Consider the following 9,906-nt stretch of genomic DNA (forward strand, 5'->3'; position numbering starts at 1 on the left):
GATAGGAGGATAGATGTGAGAGAGGCAAGAGAGCGTGCTAGAAATAGGAATGAATGGCGAGCGATTGCGACGCAGTTCCGGTAGGACCTGCTGCTTCCTCCGATGCCTTAGATGACCACAGAGGTAGCAGCAGTAGGGGATTCAGCATTATGAAGCTTCATCTGTGGTGGATAACGGGGGAGGGTGGGCTGTGGCACCCCTAGCAGTACCAGCTGAACTCGGTTGAGTCCCTTGTCAGGCTGGGAGGAATGTAGAGAGTAGAGGTCCCCCCTTTTTTTTTTTTTTTTTCATTTGTTGATGTCGGCTACCCCCCAAAATTGGGGGAAGTGCCTTGGTATATGTATGTATGTATAATAGACAAAATGAACCTTAAACTAGATATCTTAAAAGGCCCCTCTGTATTTACCACATATATACACATTGAGTCTATATAAAACTGCAGATCATTGCTTCGAAAACCTCTAAAAATCCATTGATATCTTAAGAGGTGCATTATTTTGCAAAAAGGAAACCTATTCAATGTAAAACCAATAGAATTTTATCCTGGCCTTAAAGTTATCAAAGATATATAATGCTATTCAAATTCATTATCAATGCATTCTTAAGTTACGATGTCACAGATTGACCATGAAAACCTTATCTTTGCTGCAATGAAATGGCTACAATAATCTCATCATCTAGACATCTATAAAGCTGAGAAATATAAAATCCTGAATCATGCTCCTAGATATGAAATTCCTTCAAATAGTAGCACCAATGCTTTACCAATTTACATCCGGGACATATATGCAGTATTCAGTTCACTATCATTTTGTTTCATTACCTAAGAAATATTGACAATAAAAAATTATGTACATTTGAAAAGTAAAGTAGTTAAATAACTTCTCTATTGATTCTAAGTTTTGCCAGACAATTCAAGACGCTTCTATGTCAATTAAGACTTCGGCTACAAATGCATCTGAAAAGTTAGGTCAAATTTCTCATAGCAATTAAAAGAACAAGATAGTTTTTATTCCAAAAAATCAGACTTTTTTCAGTGAAGTCTTAGACATTTCTCAGAGCCATACTGTAGGGTGAGCTGTGGCACCCTAGCAGTACCAGCTGAACTTGGTTGAGTCCCTTGTCAGGCTGGGAGGAACGTAGAGAGTAGAGGTCCCCTTTTTTGTTTTGTTTCATTTGTTGATGTCGGCTACCCCCCAAAATTGGGGGAAGTGCCTTGGTATATGTTCAACCTAGACTGATTATCTTGAATAAAAATTCACTTAACAGTATCTTTCTAGTATATGACAATGTTATAAATTTGTAAGGCTTTCCCCACAGACTTAAAAAATGACCACAGCAGTATTTATCCCTCTATTTCAGGTACAGGATATGAATGTCGAACTCAAGACGAAAAGCTATTTAAGCCCCAAGCTGGTACCACCTTTCGAAGGGGCAGCATGTGTCATACATGTAATAAAAGTATTCCCATACACTCAACCAAAGGAATAACTATTGATTTAATTGATCTTAAACTATTTCAAGTTTTTACCTTTAAAGACATCTGGCAGGATTTAAATTTGTAAAACAAATTTTCATGTAAACAATGAAAAAGTCAACGTGATAGTCAATCAAATTAAAATGAAAAATGACAAGTCCAGCTCATTGTAAAAAAATGCTCTACGAGTTCAATTTCCTACATAACACACCACGAAATTTACATGAAATTAGCCAGTTCAAAATATTGGAATTAAAATTTAGCCATCACAAAAAACATCTCGCTTTAAAAAAAATTTTCAAAATTAAATTGAAAAATCTAGGGTTTTCTATAAGCTTGAACAAAAATTGTACATTCTCTATACCAACACATCCAGTATTAAACATCACAAAAACTGAAAGCAGCCGAAATATGCTTATGCCAAAGTAAGGTTTCCTTGTTCATTCATAGAAGAATGTGATTTTTTGGCAATTACATTTGACATTACACATTCTACTACACATTACATAATACAATACATAACATTGTTCAAGTACCAATTCATAGACATGAGTGAAAACATGAGCTCAAGCCTCCCTCAGGAGTAACCCTACCACCCCCTTGGACTTCTGTGCATAAGTTTACTTTCACATATGAAAGGGACAAAACATCCTTTAACAGTGACATAGAAAACGGATCTGCATCTGGAAGAGCACAAGGGAAGCGAGGTACTTCTCTTTCCCATCTCGGCAATCATCTGTCAACTTAAACCTTTGAATCGGTTTCGGAACTGATACCCGACTGGCCACGTCCCGCTGAGAACACTCGGCCTCCTCTCGAAGAGTTTTCAATTGAGACGATTCTCTGGGCTACTTTCAGATTTCACTCACGGCAGCAGATTTTCTGAAATAACATGAAATCAGTTAATACTGTCATACTGTACACGTTAAAATCCTTTGGTATTTCTAAACATGGATAACGAGGTACAACAAGGACTCAAACTTCTTATATTTATGTTCCTATCACTAAAAACAGCAAAAAAAAAGTGGCATATTGTAACCCGTACTGTTAATTAGTCCGCTACTGTAACTGTGCACGCAATCATTTAAACATTTTACATATCGACACCCTCATAAACTAATTTACCTAAGTCATTTTCTCCACTTGTTGGGAACTCAAAAAAAAACCTTCTAATTTCCTAATACTTCATATCATTGTCTTGATTTTCAATTCACAAATTCTCAGCAGTGGAATTTGTAAATTAGAATTTGTTAATTGAAGCTCAATACAATGATATAAAGAATTAGGAAATGAGAAGGTTTTTTTTATTTCCCAACAAGTGGAGAAAATGACTTAGGCAGTTAGTTTATGAAGGTGACGATACGCAGAATTCTCCCCTTGCTAATAATGCCCTGCGTTCATTTTTGCTACTACAGTATACCTTTACCTTAAGTTCTGAGTGATAGGAGGATAGATGTGAGAGAGGCAAGAGAGCGTGCTAGAAATAGGAATGAATGGCGAGCGATTGTGACGCAGTTCCGGTAGGCCCTGCTGCTTCCTCCAGTGCCTTAGATGACTGCGGAGGTAGCAGCAGTAGGGGATTCAGCATTATGAAGCTTCATCTGTGGTGGAAATGTGGGAGGTTGGGCTGTGGCACCCTAGCAGTACCAGCTGAACTTGGTCGAGTCCCTTGTCAGGCTGGGAGGAACGTAGAGAGTAGAGGTCCCCTTTTTTGTTTTGTTTCATTTGTTCATGTCAGCTACCCCCCAAAATTGGGGGAAGTGCCTTGGTATATGTATGTATGTAAGTTCTCAAAGAATTTTATCATCTATGGGATTTTCAAATTCACGACAAACATGTATCTATAAGGAAGCTTTTCCATCCATATACCAAAGGCACTTCCCCCAATTTTGGGGGGTAGCCGACATCAACAAGAAACAAAACAAAAAAGGGGACCTCTACTCTCTACGTTCCTCCCAGCCTAACCAGGGACTCAGCCGAGTTCAGCTGGTACTGCTAGGGTGCCACAGCCCAACCTCCCACATTTCCACCACAGATGAAGCTTCATACTGCTGAGTCCCCTACTGCTGCTAGCTTTTGATTCTTAAAATATAGTCTAGCTCAATTGGATTGGATAAAAAAAATTCCAATCAAGATAAAAAGGCAACATCTATAGCACAATAAGTCATTTGTGGGGTTCAAAGTTGCAAATTCTTGGAAGACTAAATTGACTTGCAACGTTAATCTATGCAAAAGGTTTCTCGATATGGGGTTAACCCTATATAATTCATAGTTTTGATCAATTCCTCCTATATTGCACCATGCAAAAGCTTATCTTGAACTATTAGTGTCGTTAGCAGTTACTTTCATTTTCCTTAACAAAATTGATGATTGCATTAAATGCTGGAGGAACGTAGAGAGTAGAGGTCCCCTTTTTTGTTTTGTTTCATTGTTGATGTCGGCTACCCCCCAAAATTGGGGGAAGTGCCTTTGGTATATGTATGTATGTATGTATTAAATGCTATAAATTAACTTTGTAATGAAAACGAAAAATCGAGGCAAAAATCCCACATTAGATTGTTTCGTTAGCTAAATGCTATTTGATTCCATACTTCTAATAGACGGAATCTTGAAAGAGAATCAAAGAAAAATTACGTTGATAAAGGATGTAACTTCTGATTATACATACATAGACCAAGGCCCTTCCCCCAATTTGAGTCCCTTGTTAGGCTGGAGGAACGTAGAGAGTAGAGGTCCTCTTTTTGTTTTTGTTTCATTTGTTGATGTCGGCTACCCCCCAAAATTGGGGGAAGTGCCTTGGTATATGTATGTATGTACTTCCCCCAATTTTGGGGGGTAGCCGACATCAAACAAATGAAACAAAAAAGGGGACGTCTCCTCTCTACATTCCTCCCAGCCTGACAAGGGACTCAACCGAGTTTGGCTGGTACTGCTAGGGTGGCACAGCCTACCCTCTCACATTATCCACTTCTGGTTATACCACATCTAAACATGAATGAAAGCTGAAGACGACTATAAAACAAATATCAATATTTCCGGATTGCAAAGAACTAAATCGTCAGTCCATTCGGTTCTAACACGAGCTTCAACAAACTGTCACTTCTCACCTTGGTGAAGTGTACTTTATATTGAAGCTTTCCTATCAACGGCACCTTCAATATTTTAGTTTTATTTCAGAAGTATTCTGTTCTTTATTTCTGAGGTAGTAGGTTGGCTAGGGCACCAGCCGCCCGTTGTGATACTACAGCTAGAGAGTTATGGGGTCCTTTGACTGGCCAGGCAGTACTACATTGGATTCTTCTTTCTGGTTACGGTTCACTTTCCCTTTGCCTACACACACACCGAATAGTCTGGCCTATTCTTTACAGATTCTCCTCTGTCCTCATACACCTGACAACACTGATTATCAAACAATTCTTCTTAGCCCAAGGAGTTAACTACTCCACTGTAATTGTTCAGTGGCTACTTTTTCTTAGTAAGGGTAGAAGAGACTCTTTAGCTATGGTCAGCCGCTCTTCTAGGACACTCCAAAATAAAACCATTGTTCTCTAGTCTTGGGTAGTACCATAACCTCTGTACCTTGGTCTTCCACTGTCTTCGGTTTGAGTTCTCTTGATTGAAGCTACACTCTGGCACACTATTCTATCTTATTTCTCTTCCTCTGGTTTTGTTAAAGTTTTTATAGTTTAAGAAATAAGAAATATTTATTTCAATGTTGTTACTGTTTGTAAGATATTTTATTTTTTCCTTGTTTCCTTTCCTCACTGGGCTATTTTTCCTGTTGGAGCCCCTGGGCTTATAGCATTCTGCTTGTTTTTATAGTTTAAGAAATAAGAAATATTTATTTCAATGTTGTTACTGTTAGTAAGATGTTCTATTTTTCCTTGTTTCCTTTCCTCACTGGGCTATTTTTCCTGTTGGAGCCCCTGGGCTTATAGCATTCCGCTTTTCCAACTAGGGTAGTAGTCTAGCAAGCAATAATGATAACAATATCATCGTTACACCTAATAGCAGACTAACCACTTGACCCCAAAAGGACGTACTGGTATGTTTCACAAAACTCATCCCTTTACCCCCATGGACGTACCGGTACGTCCTTGCAAAAAAATGCTATAAATTTTTTTTTTTCATATTTTTGATAATTTTTTGAGAAAATTCAGGCATTTTCCAAGAGAATGAGACCAACCTGACCTCTCTATGACAAAAATTAAGGCTGTTAGAGCAATTTAAAGAAAATATACTGCAAAATGTGCAGGGAAAAAAATAACCCCTTGGGGGTTAAGAGTTGGAAATTTCCAAAGAGCCTGGGGGTAAAAGGGTTAACCACTTGACCCACATTATATCAGGCTTCAAAATACTGTTCCGTGTAACAGTATTCTTATTCTTTGCTTCAAAGAAATAAAAGTTTTAAGACCACATTCTATTTCATACCATCAAAAATAAGCTGTCTTTATAATTTCTTGCATTGACCTCATATCAATAGAACAACTCTACCAAGTTCAATGTCTTACCTTTAGAAGCTCTGAAACCAGATGGCAAACTGGCTTAGACCATCATTGATGTATGACATGGATTCAACTATTCCTCACAGTTCTTCCATTTAATCTATTGACTTCGTTTTCATATTTGATCAACCTGAGGGAATAGAAACATATGAGAATAAGGATATTATAATCTATTGTCCTACTTTTCAAACCTCTAAGGATCTTCAACAAAGTTGTCCTATTGCATTCAAATTGATAAACAGCCCTTTGAAGCTTCACTGTCATAGTTCAAATAATCTATACTGAACACTGTTTAACCCTTTTACCCCCAGGCTCTTTGGAAATTTCCAACCCTTAACCCCAAGGGGTTATTTTTTCCCCAGCACATTTTGCAGTATATATTTTCTAAATTGCTCTAACAGCCTTAATTTTTGTCATAGAGAGGTCAGGTTGGTCTCATTTTCTTGGAAAATGCCTGAATTTTTTCAAAAAAATTATCAAAAATATGAAAAAAAAATTATTTATAGCATTTTTTTCAAGGACGTACCGGTACGTCCATGGGGATAAAGGGATGAGTTTTGTGAAACGTACCAGTACGTCCTTTTGGGGTAAAACGGTTAAGTGAACGGCAAATTATATATACTTCCTCCATAATTGTTTGTTAAGTCTTTGCGACAAATTTCTCTATATTATGTAATGAATAATAATCTTGACTACTATGGTGTTTAAAAATAATAATTTTTATCAATTTCAAAAATACAGACTAAAGAAAATTACTAATTTCGTATTCATCATATTTCAGATATTCTGTATTCAAATCACATCAACTTTAGTGTTGATAATTCTAAAAAGAATTAAAGAGAGACTCACCATTCGTCCAATAGAACAATAGAACGTATTCTATTATCATAGAAGAATCTATTGATTTCAGGCTTGTGAGAACTGGAAATAACAGCCAGAGACCTGGAAAAGAACAAGGTTATTAGTAATGAGTAATCTCTCCGTAACAAGAATGAATAAAACCGAAAATAGCATTTGGAGGCAAAGAATCAAAGGGTCTTGACAAATAGCATGATGTGAATGGATAGACAAAAGTGACAATGCTTTTATTATTATCATTATTATTATTATTATTATTATTATTATTATTACTTGCTAAGCTACAACCCTAGTTGGAAAAGCAGGATGCTATAAGCCCAGGTGGTCCAACAGGGAAAATAGCCCAGTGAGGAATGGAAAAAAAGTAAAAAAAAATTGAGAACAGTAATAATCAAATAAATATTTCCTATATAAACTATACAAACTTTTTATTATTATTATTTTTATTATTATTATTACTTCCTAAACTAAAACCCTAGTAGGAAAAGCAGGATGCTATAAGCCCAGGTGTTCCAACAGGGAAAATAGCCCAGTGAGGAATGGAAAAAAAGTAAAAAAAATTTGAGAACAGTAATAATTAAATAAATATTTCCTATATAAACTATACAAACTTTAACAAAACAAGAGGAAGAGTAATTAGATAAGAGTGTGTGCCCGAGTGTACCCTCAAGCAAGAGAACTCAAAAGGACATTTGAAGACCAGTGTGCTTAATATTTCATCTCGCCATTTCCCAACCCTTCCGAGTCCTCAGTTGTGGATTTGAAGAATCTAGAGGGTGTTTAAGTTTCTACGTTTGTTGAGAAAATAAAGTTTTCTGGATTAATAATAGATGTGTGAAACAAAGGATGCGAGAAATTAAAGAAGAATGAAGGGGGTTGAAAAGAGAAATCAGAAGGATTTAAGAAAAGGGTTGTGATAGCCAATTGCTCAGACTTGCTAAAGCTCTTTAGTTTTTTGTAGTGTCTGCAACCTCACCATCCTTGCGAGCTAAGGATGTAGGGTCTAAGGAGCCTATAGGTCTACCTGGCGAGTCATCAGCAGCCATTGCCTAGCCTTCCCTGGTCCTAGCTTGGGTGAAGAGGGTGCTTGGATGCTGATTATATGTATATATGGTCTGTATCTAGGACAACTTGTTCATTGCTTTTGCCATTCATGAGCAACCTCTAAACCTTTAACCTTATCATTAGTAATTGAAAGCCAGCTTCAATCTGTTTAACTTACTTTCAATAAGAGGTCCAGTATAGGAAATCCAGATAAGTACAGAAAAGAAACTCTTTAATAATGGAATAGTTGAGCCTCTCTTGACCTCACTCATAACCTCGTCAGACAAGTAAAAAAAGTCCTAACTGTATAAATTCTTGCGATGACAGACTGCATACGTCACCAAGAGTCAGACTAACAACATACATACTTATACTAAGGCACTTCCCCCAATTATGGGGGGTAGCCGACATCAAACAAATGAAACAAAAAAGGGGATGTCTGCTATCCACGTTCCTCCCAGCCTGACAAGGGACTCAACTGAGTTCGGCTGGTACTGCTAGGGTGGCACAGCCCACCCTCCCACATTATCCACCACAGACGAAGCTTCATAATGCAGAATCCCCTACTGCTGCTACCTCCGTGGTCATCCACGGCACCGGAGGAAGCAGCAGGGCCTACCGGAACTCCGTCACAATCGCTCGCCATTCATTCTTATTTCTAGCACGCTCTCTTGCCTCTCTCACATCTATCCTCCTATCACCCAGAGCTTCCTTCACTCTCTCCATCCATCCACCCAAACCTTGGCCTTCCTCTTGTACTTCTCCCATCAACTCTTACATTCATCACCTTCTTTAGCAGACAGCCATTTTCCATTCTCTCAACATGGCCAAACCACCTCAACACATTCATATCCACTCTAGCTGCTAACTCATTTCTTACACCTGTTCTCACCCTCACTACTTCGTTCCTAACCCCATCTACTCGAAACAAACAAGATTAGGATAAAATTAAATAACTTGGAAAATGTTTAGCTGATGGCCATCTTCAATTGAAGACTGTAACAATCTGAATAACCTGGAACACAGGATGAAAAGGAGTTCCAGTTTACTGTACTCCAGAGACAATAGATTGATGGGACGAAGGCCATTGCGAATTAGTATAAACTACTTGCCCAGGAATTAGCAAGAATTAATAGCCCAGGAATTGCAGCCATACTCAACTTTTTTATATACATTGTCTTTGAAAAATACTGTAAGTCACTCAGCTGATTATTTGTGGATAATCTAGTTTTTACTTTTGATTTCAAGGTGGTCATGTTTTAAGAGTAATTTTAACTTCTCATGATTCCTGCACATTGGAAATGTGCATCGAAATAGCTATAGTGCACTTGACCCTTAAAAATCTCCTGGATTACAATGAAAACTATTTTTATGTGATCTTTATAATGTACTTTATGATGACCTGACACTAAAATGTGATCACACAAACATAAAGATAACCTAATCGAACTGGTGCTTAACGTTTATGGAATATCTTTCCAACTAGACAAAAAGAAAAACAAAATGATGGGGCAAAAAAAAAGAGTGTGTTTATACTAAATGAATACTTCCCTCACCATGAAGCACTGAGTACTATAATGTACTAGAAAATGTCCCTGTAAATAAACAAATTAATGTTCAAAACTTTGGGGAAGGACAAATCTAGAAACTACGATGATGTGCTTCGTTGATTTCTGACTTACCTTGTTGCCTATGGTGGTCCCATTGTGGGTGTCAACTTGTGGGGATGTCCGCTTGAGGGGGGTCTACTCGAGAGGGGTCTGCTCGAGATGGGTCTGCTCGAGAGGGGTCTGCTCGAGAGGGATCCGCTTGAGCGGGGTCTGTTCGAGAGGGATCCGCTTGAGGGGTCTGCTCGAGAGGAATCCGCTTGAGGGGTCTGCTCGAGAGGGACCTGCTTGAGGGGTCTGCTCGAGAGGGATCCACTTGAGCGGGGTCTGCTCGAGAGGTATCCGCTTGAGGGGGTCTGCTCGAGAGGGATCCGCTTGAGGGGTCTGCTCGAGAGGGGCCCGCTTGGGGGGTCTG

General features: G+C 38.3%; 2 long non-coding RNA genes across 4 annotated transcripts in view; one reads left to right on the top strand and one right to left on the bottom strand.

Annotated features, from left to right (window-relative positions):
* The window catches only part of LOC137636313 (uncharacterized), a 175,896-nt gene that overhangs the window by 98,089 nt on the left and 67,901 nt on the right, over window positions 1-9,906 (top strand). The gene's annotated exons all lie outside the window — the stretch shown is intronic.
* Window positions 413-9,694, bottom strand: LOC137636316 (uncharacterized). Its single transcript, XR_011043061.1, has 4 exons — window positions 9,567-9,694; window positions 6,832-6,924; window positions 5,989-6,112; window positions 413-2,359 (listed from the first exon to the last, which is right to left on the bottom strand). It is a non-coding gene; the product is annotated as an uncharacterized lncRNA (long non-coding RNA).

Source organism: Palaemon carinicauda, unplaced genomic scaffold, assembly GCF_036898095.1.
Source record: "Palaemon carinicauda isolate YSFRI2023 unplaced genomic scaffold, ASM3689809v2 scaffold27, whole genome shotgun sequence".
Classification (NCBI taxonomy): Eukaryota; Metazoa; Arthropoda; class Malacostraca; order Decapoda; family Palaemonidae; genus Palaemon; species Palaemon carinicauda.